Source organism: Taudactylus pleione, unplaced genomic scaffold, assembly GCF_031769625.1.
Source record: "Taudactylus pleione unplaced genomic scaffold, aTauple2 ptg000977l, whole genome shotgun sequence".
Taxonomy (NCBI): domain Eukaryota; kingdom Metazoa; phylum Chordata; class Amphibia; order Anura; family Myobatrachidae; genus Taudactylus; species Taudactylus pleione.
In genome coordinates this window covers 4,708,823-4,728,281 of record NW_028285378.1, presented here as the reverse complement: position 1 = coordinate 4,728,281, position 19,459 = coordinate 4,708,823, and the positions used below count along the sequence as shown (strand labels likewise).

The window sequence follows — 19,459 nt, the reverse complement described above, 5'->3', positions numbered from 1 at the left end:
TATGTGGGGTCCACACTGTGACTAGGAAAGCTCTTATTGTGCTCTATGAAAGAGCTCACTGACTTCTATTCCCAACTCGCACAAATTGCAAAGTACTGTCTGCGGAGTTTATTTTGGCAGCACTTCGCTATACCCCAAGTGATCTTCTGTAACCCTGTGTCCAACTTGGAGGCTGGCACTAAATTGCTTTGAAAGCAATCGTCAATACTACCATCGCAGCACAAGAAATATGATTCCTATTACATCCTCACAAAGGGACTTCAATTTCCAAATTATTTAAACAAAATGCCAAATGAGTTATGTGTTTTTTTTCCACAGGCTCTTATTTAAGCCGTGTGTCTTGTCTTATTTTAGAAAGAAAATACTTTGCATATTTGTGAAATGTGGATAATATTATGACTGCAGTGAAATTTGTTTCACATTTTATTTGGATCTACGAGTTAAGCTTACAGTTTTCTTAAACGTCTGGCATTTAAACCTTTACCGCTCTGCTCCAAACACGGCAATGTTTTGTAGAAAGGAGACATAGTTACAGGAAATTCATCATTTGTAGACAGCTAAAGTTTCGGATTTTAACTTGGAAGTCAGTGCAGATAATCTTTTGAATGGTACCTTTGGCAAAACTACTCCGGAGTGTACTTTACTGGCTTTGTAACTGCTCAACAAACTGTAATTGTTCATCCGAAAGACAAGGGATACTATCTGGTAACAGGAAATTACTACAACACAAGTGAAATTATTTAAATCCAAATTATATTTTTAGAAAACGGTGCTGTTATGGCATAAATTTAAGAACCACAGGAGACCCCCATTTAAAAACAATAGCAAGCAGCCTACTAGTTGTACATAATATTACAAAAATTGGTGCGCTCTGAGTTACTGATGTGGAGTATAAATCATTTATAAGGTATATAGGTGATCTGCGCTATTTGTATTTCAAAGCTGCTCGGCCGAAAAATAGCAAATGTAATAGGTAATTAGTGTAGTATGTATTAGCAGTGGAGAAGTAAGAAGAAGGTAGAAAAAAAAATGACTAATTAATATAAAAAGAAATCAATAAAATAAAAACAAAAAAAATGAATAAATCATAAAAACAAAAACATTTGGAACAAAAATGCACTTGTAAAGTTTAAGCTCTTTTGGTAAAGTGTGTGCTCCGACCAGTTCAGCGCAAAGCCAGTAAGTGCACTTTGTTCCAAATGTTTCTTTTGTTTAATGATTTATTCATTTTTTTGTTTTTATTAAATTTATTGATTTATTTTTTATATTCATTTATTACTCTGTTTTTTTCTCCCTTGTTTCTTCTCTACTGCTAATACATACTGCACTAATTAGCGCACAGCATTTTACCTATTACAATTGAATATAAATCAGATTTACGATTTAAGATATTTATATATGCAGATAATCCCCTAAAAATCTTGTTTTTCGGTATTATCAAATAATTTTTGATAAATAGACCCTCAATGAGAGATTTATAATTATATATATATATATATATATATATATACTAACACACATACATATATACACACACACGCATATATACACACACACACACACACACATATATATACACACACAGGAAGCAGTCGGGAAGCCGATGGACGGAATCCCGACTGTTTAATCCCGGCAAGGGGTTAAGTGACAGGTGTCGAAATCCCGAAGCCTGTCATTTTACCTACGCCGGGAACCCGACACCAGCTTACCGATCGAAGGTAAGCCTGGCACGGATAGCCCCGGGGGGGACTTAGGGTTAGGCACCCCCCCCCGGGAGTTTAGGGTTAGGCTAGAAGGGAGGGTTAGGGTTAGGAACTTGGGGGGACTTGGGTTTAGGCGGCGGGGAAGGGGGGGGTTAGCTTTAGGCACTTGGGGGGAAGGTTAGGGTTAGGCACCCCTAAGGGAGGGTTAGGGTTAGGGGGTAGAATAGCTTAGGAAATATTTACCTGGGGACGATTGGGATTTTCACTGCTGCCGGGATGTCGCTGTCGGGAGGAGGCCGGCGGTCAATCATACTGAATCCCTATACACACACACACACATATAGGTTTAACAGAACCCCAGAGTCTCAAAGTTCTAGAGACTGAAGCTATAGCAACACCAGACTTCCAAATACGCTGCTGCGTCTCTGGATGCTACAGCGATGTGCAAGTATGCCAATGCAACATGAAGGCATTTGAGGAGAAAAGACATCTCCTGACAGCTTCACAGATCTGAGGGCTGCGTTCGAAGATGCAGCACCACATCACCATCGCGACCATCGGTTGCAGCATTGGCCATCTGAGAAAGCCAAATGCTACTCAGAGTGGCTGTCTTCCGACACAGAGTCTTTCCTTAGCACTCCCAGAAAACTCCTGACACACCCAGTTTCCAGGAACGCAGGCCAGCGTAACCCCCTCACTACCGCCAAACGGCCACGGGCTGTCAATCATTTTCCTGTGGAGGCCCCTAATCTTCTCCAGAGTCCTGGGTGTGGGTACAATGAAACGCCTTTCTGAGGCTTTGCCATTTCTGTAATATGGCAGTGGGACGGAGGTTTGAGTGAGAGGACCAATCACAAGCCTCAAACTGGAAACAGAGGAATAATTGCATGGGAATGTCCCCAGGGTTTCGGTCAAATGGAAGGACCACCTTATCCTAGGTGATAGTGACTGAGAGCACTGCTCCTCCAAAGTGACTCATACTGTGTGGTTGCTTCATAAACGGTTTACCTGCATGCAACATTTACTTGTGTTATGTGTAAACACAAGTCAGCATAGGCAACAATGGGGTACAATATTTAATATTATACCTACCTCAAGCTCACTAGCTGAATATACATTGGATACAAGGAATGCAGTGATTTACAGTTATTTTGACTTGATAGGGATTCAGCTGAAGCAAAACAAGTGTCCTCATTGTTCAGGGAGAAACAGAACTTAAAGACATATTATAATTATATGCAGACATCGTTTCTCACATTTTACCCCTAATCTATAGAACATTTTCCTTCATTTAATAATAAATCAGCCTTTGAAGAAAGATTTCCTGTAAATTGACAAATTGGCATAATATAATAATACGAACTAACATAGGGGCCAAATTAATAACTATGCCTTACCCAGTCCAGGCACTGCCAGGTTCCCATGTCATGAACACGCGCAGACGGACCATCGCGTACGCGCACTACACTGTCAGCAGCCGAGCGGAGGATCTCACCGACGAGAAGGACTTTGCTGTAACGCACCGCATTTTCGTTTGTATCACAGTGATACTAAATGAAAAATGGCACTGGTATTTACGTTCATTCATAAAGGGGGCCCATAGTTCGATAAATTGTCAGTACTGGCAGCTAATCTAAAGGTGTTCAAAAAAATTTAATGTTAACATCAGTCAGGGTTAAATAATGTGCTGAATAACAGAGCACTTTCATGCTATAGAAGTAGAAAAAGAGAGGGCTTTAAAGTTTTCAAATAAAACAAGGAAACTGTTCAACGCTTGCAATCTCCCATTCAAAGCATAGAGGAGCACTTGTTACTGGTAGAGAATGAACACAGAGCGAACAAATGTTCGTGGTAGGCGCTGTCCTGGCCACTAACAGTCCAATGGACAGAACGGCGCAGTTCACTGAACTACGTCCAGCGAGCAGCTGCTAATTAACATTCACTTTATGCCGATTGCCACAGTTCACCAGCAAACAAAATGCTAGCACAGAAAGTAGACTACTTTCAAGTACTTGAATGAAAGAAAATAATAGTGTTTGATGTATATCATCAACAAGTGCAGTAATTGTGCAGTCTTAGAAGAATAAACACAATATTTTTACACTCCTTAGGCCAAAATAATCTGTACACTGAACTCAGGAACCAAAATATTGACTTTAATTCATTGACCAGAATACCTATAGAATAAACGTCCAATTTACACAGTACAGGTTGAATCTCCCATATCCAAAATGCTTGGAACCAGGGTTATTTTGGATATCGAGTGTTTCCGTATTTTGGAATATTTGCATACCATAATGAAATATCTTGGGAATGGGACCCAAATCTAAACACAGAATGCATTTGTTTCATATACACCTTATACACAGAGCCGGAAGGTAATTTTATACAATATTTTTATAATTTTGTGTACATTGAACCATCAAAAAATAATGGTTTCAGAATCTGTCATGCTAAAAAAACAAATTCCATATATCGGAATGTTCAGTATTTCGGAAAATTTTGATATGGGAAACGCAACCTGTAATATGAATGATATAACAATGCTTATTGGGCCTAATTTAGCGTAAATTGAGGCTGAAATTGCAAATTTGCATCTTGGCAAAACTATATGGTGTACATACTCTAGTAGAGATGGTGAGACGATAGAAGCACTTTTCCACAGGCAGGATGTTTCAAGTCTTGGAGAGAGATAAAGTGGAGAATTTGCCCAAAGCAACCAATTGGCTTCTATTTGTCATTTCAAAGACTGCACGAGATAAATGATATTTAAATGACTGATTGGTTGCTTTGGAAAAATTCTCGACTTTACTTCTCTCAAAAGTTTGATACATTTCCCCCTCTATAAGAAAAGGTAGGATACCCCTGTGGTGTCTTGGCAGTGATAGGGATGGGCTTTCTTTCTAGAAGACAAGGCAGGAAACCATGTGGTGTCAGGTACTGTGACAGTAGGGATATTGAGCGCCTAGAAGCACTCTCCATCTATAAAATCAGGTGTAGGAATGGTTAGAAGCTAGATTCTATCCCCATAAAATAAGGCAGGGGTCACCCTGATGTGTCAGGGCAGTTAGTATGCAATGATGAGAAAGTGGAGGCACTTTCCCCCGTAGCCACTCAAGATTAGATAAGACGACATTTATACAAAACATGGAAAGAATGTAATAAACTCCAGATATTCATTGATTTTGAGTGTGAAAAACTAAGCTGCTGGTGATATGCGATGAGTTAACCCAGACATTGCCAGTGCGGACAAAAAAAAAAAAGGGTCCACACCCCTCTCTACACTAAATAGGCCAAGGTAGCATCATGTCTGGTCCCCTAGAGTGGGAGGGAGATTAGATGAACATTTGGTCCCATATTCCAATATATGACCACTGGGCCCTTCCCCAATACATACACACAATATTATATATTCCATAGACAAACAACCTTACGGTTTCACAATTCCAATTAAGGCTTCTTAGACATGATCTGAAATCTCACAAAACCTATTGAATTTCTGACACTCAAACGTAAAAAAAAAACAATGAAATTCTGATCGTTAAGGCTCACGCCTTAATGGACGTGTTCCTTGATACGGTATGCCATCACACCCTGTGGTTAACTGCAGATTCAGCACTCTCAAAGAGTGAGATTGCTGTCACTCACAAAATGGTGGAGCTGCTAATCCACAGAATTGTGTGCTCATTGGAATAAAGAGATAGTATGGAAAATAAAAGATAAGAAAATATAAACAAATACATATTTTTTTATTTTCCATACTCTCTCTTTTTCATACATATCTGTTCATTTATATATTAATGGTAATACGAAATAGTTAGCTAATATTCTGTCGGGACACACTACTGATATATTTTCACTAATCAGTTAGGCTATTGGAAAAGATGACATGCACTGTCTATTGATATAAATAAGTCTATTTGCATGCGTTTGTATCTATTGATGCACATATTTATGATTTTTATTATATATTGCACTTTCAGTTATGATACGCCATATGCATATTGGGACACACTAATGATATATTTCTCTATTCTAAATAATCAGTTGGGCTATTTGGGAAAGATGACATGCTCTGCATATTGGTATTAATGTCTTTTTTAAGTCTTTGTATCTATCTATTGATGCAGATATTTATGATTTTTATTCTCTATTTTTGCACCTTCAATTAGGATATGTCATATGCATATTGGGACACATTAATAATATATTTTTCTCTATTTTCAATAATCAGTTGAGCTAATAAGTAAGATGATATGCCCTTCATGTTGGTACTATTATGTCTATTTTTATGTTCTTGTATTTATTGATGCACATATTTTTACTTTGTTTATATTGCACCTTCAATCACAATACTTTAAATTATGATATAATAATTAAATACTGCTAGCAGTACCAACAAGTTAACAATTTAGATTGTGGCAATATATGGAATTAGAAAATATGGTAAAAGTGGCATATGTTGCTTGATAAAGAAGGTGTGACTGGATGCCTTTCATCGAGGCCGGCCCTGGTCACGGGTTAGCGCTTTTGGACTCCCACTCACAGTCAGTGACCGCCTGTCACTGACTCCGCCTCCGGCCACAGAAGGGTACTTCCAAAAATGAAAAATAAAGTGCTTGAATTAGGCTCACTAACAATATGCTGTGAATCGGAGTAAACAACCGCTTGTAAACTGCAACATTAACCAAGACATTCTTATCGGTTCTCTCCAAGAGAAGGGTGCAGCACATATGAGAGGACACATGCGCAGTATGGAACATATAACTAAACTGTTAATAAACAATAGTGCCAATTAACAGCGCTTCAGTACTTATAGAGGTTGCCATAACTAGGCACAATATATTCTGGAAGAAGCCGCCAACGGGCTTAAATAGGCGGATAAACGCATTTATTAATGCCCATGTGGAAAGACCTGAATACATATGGGCTAGCGCTGGACAGTGTGGCTCCCTGTTTCTTTTCTCTGGACACATTTCAAACTGTGCTACCAGATAAAGGCCCTCATTCAGAGGCGCTCGTAAGCGGCCTTACGCTCGTAGCGGTCCGATGTTGACAAACCACGCATGCGTCGATGTAACAGTGCTGTTTGCGTTCATTTTTTCAGTCGTTCGTCGAACAGCGAACAGGAAGTGACATGTCAGATGTGATTGACAGAATTGTCCGTTTTGGGGCGGTGACAGGGGTGGAGATGGGAAAACGCAGGCGTGGCGAGGCGTTTTTTGGGCATACATACATTATCTGCTTTGAACGGCCAATGTGAACGGAACAAGTGTTACGTCACTGTCTGATCAACTTTCCAGGCAAACTGCTCGCTTAGCTTGTGGTCTGGTATTCTCTACCACGATGATGATGGTCTCTTCGTTCCTTCCGTGGCTCATCGATGGTTTCCTGATTTATCAATTGAGGGCTCAAAAACAATCAGTTTTGAATTGCAAAAATGCTTGTAATGTGTTAAGAAAAAAGCCTTTTTTTAGTAGCAAAAAACCATACGCAGGTGAACTACTCAGCTGATAATTTCTGGGTTATACAACCAATTAGCTTACAAATGTATTTTACATTTGCGTGTTTTTCCAAAATTAGTTTATTACTTTTTTTCGGCCAACAATATTGTAGTCCTGTTTGTGATTTATCTGCTTTTTTTAGGCCAAGAAAACCAAACAATCTTCTTTTTGTTTTTTGCTAAGTGTTAATTTAAACTCTTAAATGGTTTTTAACCCTTTGTTTTTGTTTAAAAAAAATGTTTACATTTCCGTTGTATTGTTTGTAATTTTGTGTGTGGGATTACCTTTTAACCAGTTTTTGAATAAATTTACAATACAATTGTTCATATTTTCAACATTTTTTATTTTTAAAACACAATTTTTTGTGGGGGGGGGTGTTTGTATATTAAAATATGGATAACTTAAAATAAAAAAAGAAATTTTTTAGAAATGCATAAACAAAAAAAGTGGCTTTTTGAAACCACTATCAAACAAACAAAATTTAAAAACAATTCACAAGAAAGGAGAGGGAGGCTTTGGACATTAAGGAATATGGGGCAAACATAGAGAAGGAATGTGGGAAAATAAGCCAGTGCTGTCATCGCCTTTTGGCACGTTTGGCCGGGGTAGGGAGGGAGTCTGAACGGGTCCGGGAGGTCCTTCGGCTGGCCTGGCCAGAGGCAGATGATGGGGCCTCTGGACTAGGCATAGGGCTAGGCACATTTGGAGGGATGGCTGTTGTTGTGCCAGAGGTGGAGGGTCCTGATGTTCCGGCAGGAAGGGAGGCCGGCTCCAACATGTGCTGGCAAACGAGCTGCTCCAGGGCATTTGCAATACGGACGTTGGCCCCAGTATTTTCCGCTAGGGCCTGAGCCATACGCTTGCGGAGGTTGGTGATGGGGGAGGCTGGCTAGTGATCCTCTGCTCCATGACCTCGGTGAGGACCATGAGATCCCGCCTAATAAACGCGGAGGCTCTCATGATGGCAATGATTTTTTTTACACAAAACAGTTTTAATAAAGGCCCTAAAAAAAATCTGATTGGCTAATGTACTTTGTAAATTATAAGGAACCATTCTATTGGTTATTGTATGAGTCATGTGACCTCCAGCCTCAGAAATATAATGTGAGTTATGATAGGCTTGATGCAGTGACATGCGTAAGCCAATTTAAATAAACAAATTAAAGTACTAAAATATGCCTATCACAAACAACGGAAAACATTAGTATCATTCCTAAAAACATTTAATTTTGAAAAAGAAAACATTGGTGAAACCGTACCTATTCTGCGGTACAAATGACACACACTGACAAGAATAAAGTTTATTGACAATGAAAAAAAAAAAGGACTGAAAACATGTGAAGAGCAATTAAGGTAATTTATCTATTGATTGGCATGAAACGATTAAAGTATGTTTGAAGAATGAAATAGCAGGCAATCGAAAACTGACAGGGCCACTTCCGGAATTGACTTGTGCGAGCGTCGAACGCAACCAAAGAGGAGACGGACGGTCGCTATTTTGAACGGACGCTAGCTAGAGGAGGGGTTGGGAGACTATAGGGCGGAAAATTAGCAACGAGCGAACTTACAAGCGAGCGCTTGAATTTAAATATTTCCGCTCGTACGGCGGACGAGCGAACGGCGACTTGCGTCCGGCTCTGAATCAGGCCCAAAGACCATCGTGAACTGGTAAAATATTTGTGGTCTTCGAACTAAGATGTCTTATTACCAGGGATGCCACTGGGGATTGAGTTCCGGAATATAAAACTACTATGCATGCATCCAAATTAAACTCTCCCTAAATACCCACGCCTAATATATCCACGACCTTGCTTTTCTTAAAAAGCCTGGAATATTAATTCATTTGTTTTGGACTGCTTTCTGCTGCAAGCCATCAAAACAGTTAATTATTTACTCACAAACAAAAGAAGCCCATCTGAAAGTTCTTGGGCTCAAAGATACTCTTTGCTACAAATGTATTGAGACTATACACAGTATTCTTTATACAACAGGATACTAACTATAGAAGCAATCTGCACCTGATTGGCTTTATTGTGGCAAGTGCTCTAAAGACAGGCTCTTATTATTTTTTCTATTTTGTAGAGTTTATGCTGCTACATTCAACTAAATAATTGTTTAGTGGAAATACTGAAGTTCTAAAATCAGAGTCCTGCTGATAATTACATCATAAGACCATTGTTTCTTGTATTGTGTTGGTGCAATACAATTGTTTTTAATATATTTTTCTTATTTTGTATGTAATGATATTTTTGACTTTATTTTTCTTTATATATATTTTTTAATGTTATTAAAGATTTCTTATTACGACTAGCGCCTTACCCTCCCTTTGTTTCTTTTACTATTGTTATTTGGGGGTATTCAGTATTCCCCCATCTGTGGAGGGGCAGCTGTCAGTGGAATTGTGCTAATTAGCACTAAAATAAGGTTGACATTTTTTCCAGTAGGTTAAGCGCCTTTGTTTGTTTTTTATTGAAAAGTCCAGGACTGGTTATGGATTTGAGGGGAGGGAGCCCAAACTTTTTTTTACACTTTGAATCACTTCTTAAACCTAAAAAGCCTGCATAGATCATAGCAATCTGTGCAGTGCTTTTTTTTGGGACGGGTTTGCCATCGGTTTCGAACTGAAAGATGAAAACCAACGGCATTTACACGACTGACTTGGAGATGGATTTTCAAATCAAATTCAAGTGATTGTAAATCTGCACTTTAGACACTGAAGTCACTTTCTGTCGATTTCAGTCTATTTTAAAATCAAGCTTTAGTAACTTATACCCCTAAAAGTCAACATGGTTTTCTGAGATTTATTTACAATAGCGCTTAGTCCTATATTTTCTGCAGCATTTTATTTCTTATACTACATAAATATACCCACCAATATTATTTCTTTCAACCAAGACACCATTGTTTCACAATTATTTCCTAAATGCATTAATCTGGATTAAAAAGGAGAGAAAAAAACAAAAAACTAAAAAAGGTCTGAGGGCAGGATGTACTAAAGGGAAAATACAGCCAAATATTGCCCACATTTTGTACCGAGCTCTGGAAAGCGTTACTTTACAGAGCAGGGAAAATGTAGGCAACGCAATATATGATGCATGCACAGAAGGACCCCCGATGGACTTCTGGGTCATTGCAATATTAATCACAATTCTAGGTATATACCAGTGTTATTAACGCCGGGATGTACCGCATCCAAAATACGATGCGTAGTACATCCCGCCTTGAGTGAGGTGTAAATATTAGTATTTCCTAAAATAACTAAATTATTTACACAATAAGGGTAAAAACAGAAGCCACGGAAGAAGTCACTGTTTCTGTGTGGTAAGTTAAAGTGTTCTCGAGGAGTTCAGATACAATCACCATTATCAGATAAGGATATAAATATACTGGGGCTTATACAGCAGGCCTCAGAGAAAATAATAAGAACACAATGGCTACACAGGAGATTAAAGTGATCAAAAGATACAGAGTCTTCTCTGTAGATTAAACACAGATCTACTGGGTTTGATGAAAAGGAGACGCATGTCTTCAACCTTTTCCTGCCAGGCCTTCAAAATGCTGACAGGAGCTGAATGTTGCCCTGTTTACAAAGTATTTATAAATATTACATTAAGTACTCAAGCAAATGAAGGGAAGGGAATGGACAAAAACTATACACAGAACATCTGCATAGACAGAACTGTAAATACTGGCATTAAATAGGGCACGAGTCATGGAATCTGGGCTAATTAAAATATTTTTCCAGATCCTAGTGGAGTCTGTCATGATCAGTGAGAGACTGGAATATAAGGGCCGGATTTACAATAGGGTGGATGAAGCTGCAGTTCCAGGTCCCCCATCAAAATAGGCCCACAGAAATTGTGTGTCCAGCAGTACAGCAATTGGGCGCTCGAGGTCTCGCCCACTAGAACCCCGCCCAGTGATGCGTACAGGATGCATAATCAGCTTCTGTGGATTAAAATATGTTGTATGCCTATATTCTGGGTGTGACTGCGGATACATCTGCATGCGAAATGCTATGTTACAGTGTAACAGCCACTAACACTGTAACGTAGCATTTTGCATGCATATACACCCGCATTCACACACAGACTATAGGCATGCCGTATAACATTTTAATCAGCAGAAGCTGCTTGTGTGAATAAGACGCATTTGAAGGGGAAAGACGCTCGGCGCTACATAGTCACACAGCGCTCACGTGTTATGTGTAACACGACTTGTAGCGCACGGAGGATAGATGTGTGTGGACATCTGTATTCAAAGAACACAGCAAACTGTGAGTAGACATGCCAGGCTTGACCCTGAAGAAGTATTAAGCACTTCCTGCCAGTACAATTCACTGCTCAACACATGCTTTCTTTCCAAAATGAACCACTCTTAATGTTTAACGGTTTAATCAGCCTATTCTAACCGTGAACCGTTTTATTCACTTACACTGTTATCCAGTTAAATGTTTATTCATTAAAAATAATTCTAATTAAGCAACCTATTCTGAACTATTTTTTTTATCTCCTATTCTGTATTTGTTTCACCCTACATCATCTCTACATAGAACTATTTTGTCACAACAGGGACCATTTTATAAGATAGATACAGTGCCTTGCAAAAGTATTCACTCCCCTTGGTTTTTACCTTTTTTGTTACATTACAACCTCAATTTTATGTGTTGGATCTGCACAAAATAGTCTAAGTTGGTGAAGTGAAATGAGAAAAATATATATAAAAAAGAATCTTTATAATTAAAATTCTGAAACTTGGCATGTGCATATGTAATCACCTCCTGTGCTATGAAACCCCTCAAAAGTTCTGGTACAAACAATTACCTTCAGAAGTCACATAATTAGTGAAATGAAGTCCACCTGTGTGAAATCTAAGTGTCACATGATATGTCAGTATAAACACACCTTTTCTGAAAGGCGCCAGAGGCTGCAACACCACTAAGCAAGAGGCATCACACCATAAAAACCAAGGAGCTCTCCAAACAAGTCAGGGACAAAGTTGTTGAGAAGTACAATTCTGGGTTGGATTATAAAAAAATATCCAAATCTTTGATGATCGCCCAGAGCACCATCAAATCCATCTTTATCAAACGGAAAGAACATGGTACCACAACAAACCTGCCAAGTGAGGGTCGCCCACCAAAACTCACAGACCGGGCAAGAAGGGCATTAATCAGAGAGGCAGCACAGAGACCAAAAGGTAACCCTGAAGGAGCTACAGAGTTCCACAGCAGAGACTGGTGTATCTGTGCATGTGACCACAATAAGTCGTACACTCCATAGAGCTGGGCTTTATGGAAGAGTGGCCAGAAAAAAGCCACTACTTAGTGATAAAAATAAGAAGATACGATTTGAGTTTGCCAAAAGGCATGTGGGCGACTCCCCAAATGTATGGAGGAAGGTGCTCTGGTCAGAAGAGACTAAAATTTAACTTTTCGGCCACCAAAGAAAATGCAACCCCAACACATCCCATCACCCCAAGAACACCATCCCCACAGTGAAGCATGGTGGTGGCAGCATCATGCTGTGGGTATGTTTTTCAGCAGCAGGGACTGGGAAACTGATTCGAGTCGAGGGAAAGATGGATGGTGCTAAATACAAGAATATTCTTGAGCAAAACCTGTTTCAGTCTGCCTGTGATTTGAGACTGGGACAGAGGTTTACCTTCCAGCAGGACAATGACCCGAAGCATACTGCTAAAGCAACACTCGAGTGGTTTAAGGGGAAACATTTAAATGTGTTGCAAGGGCCTAGTCAAAGCCCAGATCTCAATCCAATTGAGAATCTGTGGTCAGACTTGAAAATTGCCGTTCACAAGCGGAAACCATCCAACATGAAGGAGCTGGAGCAGTTTTACCTTGAGGAATGGGCAAAAATGATGTGGCAAGCTCAGAGACTTATCCAAAGCGACTTGCAGCTGTAATTGCCGCAAAAGGTGGCTCGACAAAGTACTAACTTTAGGGGGGTTGTCACAGTTCAGCCGGGGATCGTCCGTCCCTTACCGTCCCGCCGGCTTCCTCTGACTTCCCGGGCAGTCGGGCGGCTCGTGCGGCGACGTGGGAGGTGCTGAGCATTCTCCCTGATGCCGTGTCCCGGGCGGCCTGGTGCGTGGGGATCGGAGTCCCTGTCATGGGCGCCGCCATGACACTTCACTCTCTGACTGGGCTTCCAGGGGTATATTTCCCGGCTCCTGTGTATCAGGTAGTTGCCTGAACAACCATTGTTGCTGCTAGTGTTACTAGTGGTCTCTCGTTCCAGGTTTCCTTGCTTCCAGTGATCTATTCCTGTGTACAGCTATACCGTTTATCTCACCAGTGCTTTACCACCTCAGCCTGTGAGCAGCTATATCATTCATCTCACCAGTGCTTTACCACCTCAGCCTGTGTGCAGCTATATATCGTCCATCTCACCAGTGCTTTACCACCTTGGCCTGTGTGCAGCTATATCGTCAGTGCGTTATCACCTCGCCTGTGTGCAGTATACCTCCATTCCACCAGTGCGTTACCACCGCCACCTGTGTGCAGTATACTATCCATTTCACCAGTGCTTTACCATCACAGCCTGAGTGTAGTTATACGTACCCACCTCTCCAGCGTAGTAATCTCTGGCTGGCTCCAGTGCCACTACCCACCTCGTTACTGGACTCTGAGGTCCCTACCTACGTGTTACAGTATTGCATCGTGGTGCACTCTTTCTGACCGGCAACCCGGTAGAGTGTGTCCGCAGTGCACACTTCCTTGTAACTCAAGTACAGTGTCCCTACGTGCCCCTTACTGGCACCGACCCTTTGGGCCACGAGTGTTCGTCTCTCCTTTTTCCCCGCAGGCTTTGGTCACCTAGTCAAAGGACCGCGACCTGCTTACGAGGTGCAGCTCAAGCCCATATCCCGATTGGTGGGGTCACTGGTGAACACCATCTCGTGGGTTAGATTCCGCACCTTTGACTAGGTCTCTCCAACGACAAAGACCCGTGGATGCGGAGGTCGTACATTCATGCCCCTCGCCTCCGTTTCCTCCCGCAGCCTCAGGCCTCAGCTTCCAGAAAACCGCCTCCCAACGTGACAGGGGTGAATAGTTATGCATGCTGAAGATTTCTGTTATGTTGTCCTAAATGTTGCTTGATTCACAATATAAAAAAAACACAACTTCACAGTTGTAGGCATGTTCTGTGAATGAAATGATGCACACCTTCAAACAATCCATTTTAATTCCAGGCTGTGAGGCAACAAAACAAGAAAAATGCAAAGGGTGTGACTACTTTTGCAAAGTACTGTATACAGCTCTTGGGCATGTCTTGAGTGGTTGGACGCCAAGGCGTGCATATATCAGAGCATGCCTGCACATCCAAGAATGATACTTCTATAACATGGATACAGGTGGGATGGTGTAGGTGTGCTACTCAGGAGTGGTGGTGCGAGATGGAGTAGGCTGATGTTGTGGCTTAAGACACTGGTGGTATCCACAATATCACCGTGTGGAGTATAGTCAATTAGGTATGATATTGTGTCTTATTGATAGCGCAACAAGGTATAAGTTTGTAAAGTTGGACAATTTATTCTTAATTAAAATATGGATCACAAAAATGGCATAAAAAAATGTATGGAAATAAAATGCAAATAAAATTGGATTACAAATATGATGAAAAATGACATATGAAAAAACAATACAATATAATTAGAATGGTACTACAATGTAACCAATAGTGGATATGGCCGATTCTAGTACAGACAATGTATGTGTAAATAGAGACAATTGTAACAATTCGTTTTGGAATGTCTTGTCTGGTAGAGCAAAGTCCTGATGCAATGCTGCATAGGGTGCTATAATTGTTGTTTAAAGTTGGTAGCGGTGGCTACTAGATGCTGCATATGGTGCAGTATTGCAAGTGTCTGTACGTGGGTGCATGCACCCCCTACCTCATCCTGTAGTGCCGTTTGGTAGTTTGCTGCTGGTGTGGCACAAATGTGTGCCATGATGTGAAGGAGGCCTCCTTGTACGGTCTGTTTGTTGGGTCCCTGTCCGTGGTGCTGCCGCTGCAGCTTGCGGCGCTGCGACGGTGAGTGTGCACTGTACGTCACCGCCGGTATGGTGGTTACTGGGGTCCATCCGGCAGTTCCAGATTGTAGAAGGGGGTGTGGCCAACGCGTTTCACCCGCTGAAATTAGTGCGGGCTTCATCAGGGCTGTGTAGGTGTGGAGCTTGTGAGCTTTCTTTTATTGGAGGCTTGTTTCCTTAATTGCTTAATGGAAGCCAGCCTGAGGTTGATTACAGTAATTGGTCTCTTTTGCAATTCCTTTTGTTTGGATAATGGCATTTCCATCCATAATTGTATACAGTTAATGGTATTGATATAGTTGATATATTATATTACAAATGCGCCTATGATAATCATTCTGTCAATCTATATAACAAATAGTTACATGACTGATAGTTTGGTTATTTGCCTGCATGACCTGGAATAAATGAATTCAGGCCTGGTGGCGTTGGTATGGGTCATGTATTTAATTAGGTGTGCATGCATATCTTCATGTATATATATTATGTGACCAATATATGTTAATTTGGGGTTACTGCTGTCAAAATCTGATCTGGTGATGTAAATTATGGAAGTAGGGTAAGGTTTTGGTATGAATCAGTAGATGGCTGGTAAGTGATTAGTTGATAGATGGAATTGCAAAGGGTTAAGTATAGTGAGTTTGTGGGCAATGTATTGGTTCTGTGGTGATGTTTGAGTGTATTTTGAGGATAGTTGTATATTGTTGTGGTTATAAGGGGACTGGGAAGTTGGAAGAAATGGTTTTTGATAATGGAATTTTACCGTTTATATTTGAAGTTGTCCCTCTTTCTCATGTTGGTTTGGTGGATATCAGTCTTTTGTTGCTTTGTTTGCTAGTATTACTTGAACCCCTATGTGAAGAACTTCAGCTTGCAGTGATAATTTATACATAACCAGATATTCATGAGTGGTCTCCCAACTCATTACTGGTCTGGCCCAACCCTGCTTAGCTTCCAAGTTCAGAAGTGTTTTTTTGGCGTGGCCAGGATGGTATGTATGTAGGGAGAATACAGCAAGCTTTGTTCAATCTCTTGGGGTTCATTCCTCCAGGAATTCTGAGCATTCAAAGTCGATGTTGAGACCTTTGGGTACAAGAGTTTTCAATTTGTATATCCATCTTGTTTCTTCTTGTGACATGGAACGTAAGTAGTTTCCGCCTCTCCATGCTGTTTTCACTTTCTTTATTGTGTTGAATGTTAGAAGGTTAGGGTTTCCATTGTGTTTTTTATTGAAATGGTTAGGTATGCTGTGTGAGTCTAGCTTGTGTTTGATGCTCCTTATGTGTTCTCCTATACGTATATTCAGTTTCCTGGCTGTTCTGCCTACGTATTGAAGACCGCATGGGCACGTAATCATATAGATTACTCCTTTGATGTCGCAAGTCATGGTGTCCTTGATTTTAAATCTAGTTCCGGTGGTTTTTGATGTGATTTCTGTTGTCGGAGCTGTGTTTTTGTGTTTCGTTGTCCTACAGGCTATGCACCTGTTGCAGTGATAGAAATCTGGGTTCTTCTCTCCCAACCATGTTCCTTCTTTAAGTTTGTTCTTTCCTTCTGGGGGTAGGTGATTATTCACTAGTTTTTCACTGATGTCTGCTTTTTGGATGATGTCTTGCATGGTATCATCTCTCAGTAGCAGATGCCAATGGGTACGGATGATTTTCTCTATATGTTGGTCACTGTACTGAGTGATGAATCTCAAGCATGCGTCTTTTTCTGTTTTCTTTTTGTATGTAAGAAGACTGCTTCTGTCCATATTGTATTTCTGATTGAGGAATTTCGAATTTAGCTGTGCAGATTGTGTTTCAAAGGTGGTCAGATTTGAACAGTTGCGTCTGATTCTTTTTTTAAACTGGTCTCCCGGAATGCTGTTGAGCCAGTTTTTATGGTGATTGCTTGTTGGAGGTATAAATCGATGGCAATCCACAGACTTGGTGAATGTTCTTGTCTGGATGTTTCCATCTTCAATAAATATTGTTAGATCCAAAAAGTCAATGGAATGGGTACTATGTGTAGCGGTTAATTCTAGATGTTTGTCATTTTGATTGATAAAGTTGATGAATTGGTTGAATGTTTCTATCCCGCCTGTCCAAATTATAATGACGTCATCTATGTAACGTCGCCATATGGATATATGATCTCTGTATTGGTTGTTCGACCAGATGGTATTTTTCTCCCACCCCGCCATAAACAGGTTTGCGTAACTTGGGGCGAATTTGGTCCCCAAAGCAGTCCCGTGAACCTGCCTATAGTGGGAGCTGCCATACCAGAAGTCGTTGTGGGTAAAAATAAATTCACTGCTTTTTATCACACACTCTATTTTGTCTTCCTTGCAGTTGTAGTCAAGTCTCATGATGTTTTCCACTCCTGTACAGCCTTGTTTGTGGTCTATACATGTATACAGGGATTTGACATCTAGTGTTGCTAGGAGATGTACTTCTTACCATTTTGTTGTGTTCAGTAAGTCCAGTACTTGTGTAGTGTCTCTCAGGTAGCTTTGTTGTTGAGTGGCTATTGGTTGTAGAATGATGTCTATATATTCAGAGTTTGGTGGTGAGTGAACCTATTCCAGAGACTATGGGATGCCCTGGTGGGTTATTGTAAGTCTTGTGAATTTTTGGTAGAAAGTAAAAGACCGGTAGTATTGGATGCTGTTGTGTTATATAGTCATATTCGGCTTTATTGAGGATATCATTATTTCTTCCTTCTCTATGTAGGAGGGTCATTTCTTTTTTATATTGTTCAGTTGGATCTTTTTGTAGAAGTTCATAAGTATGTTGATCCGACAATAATCTTAGGGCCTCTTGATTGTAATATTTTCTGTCCATGACAACCACTCCTCCTCCCTTGTCCGCTGACTTTATAACGATTGAGTCATTTTCTTTTAGGTTTTGTAGGGCCAATTTTAATTTTTTTGTGAAGTCTGGTTTCATGTTCCTATCTTGATTCTTTTTCCAAGTTGGACTTTTTGTTTTCCTGCCCAGTATTTCTATGTCGTGTTCTACTGCTTTTTCGAAAACTTCTGTGCAGGCCCCTTTGGTATGTCTTGGGTAGAATGTAGATTTGGTTTTTAGGTTGGTATGTGAGTCTGTTACGGTTTCCAAATCTTGTGCTCTGTCTTGTTGTTTGTGGAAAAATTTCTTTAGGGTTAATGTCCGGGTGAATTTGTGAAGGTCTATGAAGGTATTTAATTGGTTGAAATAGTTATTGGGAGCAAATTTTAATCCTTTTTCTAGAACAGTTATTTCATCTTTGTTGAGTGTGTAGCTACTCAGATTGTGTATTCCTAGATGTTGGATCTTATCTTCTTAAGTGATTGTCTCCTCTCTCTCCGTTGTTGTTTTGGGTTTTCGTCCTCCTCTTGTTCCTCTTCTGTATTTTCCATGTCAGATGTGTTGCATTTTCTTTTTTGTGTGTTTGTCTGTTTCAGGTTACGTGGTCTAGATTTTGTTCTGCGGCATCTGTCCCCATAAGTCGGTCTGGTGTTGCTCTCATCATGGAGGTGTGATTTTCTAGGTTTTTTAGGATTGTTCTTGTCGTTTCCTGTTCTTGATTGCATGCTTCTGTCATGCCTCTTCTGTAGCTGTCTCTAACTTGACTGGTGTCGAGGATGCCTGGGATCTGTCTCCTTGAATATTGGAAGTTTATGGCTCTGTATGGTTGGTATGTTCTTTCTCTTCTAGGCCTCATTGGGGGTTCCTCAATGAGTGGTTTCCTGTAGTGAAATTGTTGGGGTCTTTGTATAGTTGTATAGGGATCGATGGTTCTATCTGTATTATTGTTCGTGTTTCTTCGGTCTGTTTGTCTAGATGTAGTTCCTTGTTTTATTTGCATTTTATTTCCATACATTTATTTATGCCATTTTTTGATCCATGTTTTAATTAAGAAAAAATTGCCCAATTTTACATACTTATACCTTGTTGCGCTATCAATAAGAAACATCATCATACCTAATGGATTACATCTATAACATATATGATCTATCCTCTGACCGTCTTCAGAGGAGTGTTTATCTGTAATATCTCTTATGCTGTGGTGTGAACGGTATTTGTAAAGACATTTAACTGAAACTAACCTGCTTTAAAAAATGCCTGCGTCCAACAGAATAGCGCAAAATGCTTTTTAGTTCTCTGGGTGTCTCACTTTTGAACCAACTGACTCCAAGCTCCACCCTCTGCCAGCTACCACGTGCAGACTGG

The 19,459-nt window shown here is 40.3% G+C and overlaps 1 protein-coding gene across 3 annotated transcripts in view; it reads right to left on the bottom strand.

Moving 5' to 3' along the window:
• Window positions 1–19,459, bottom strand: part of KALRN (kalirin RhoGEF kinase) — a 1,228,991-nt gene that overhangs the window by 1,113,448 nt on the left and 96,084 nt on the right. The gene's annotated exons all lie outside the window — the stretch shown is intronic.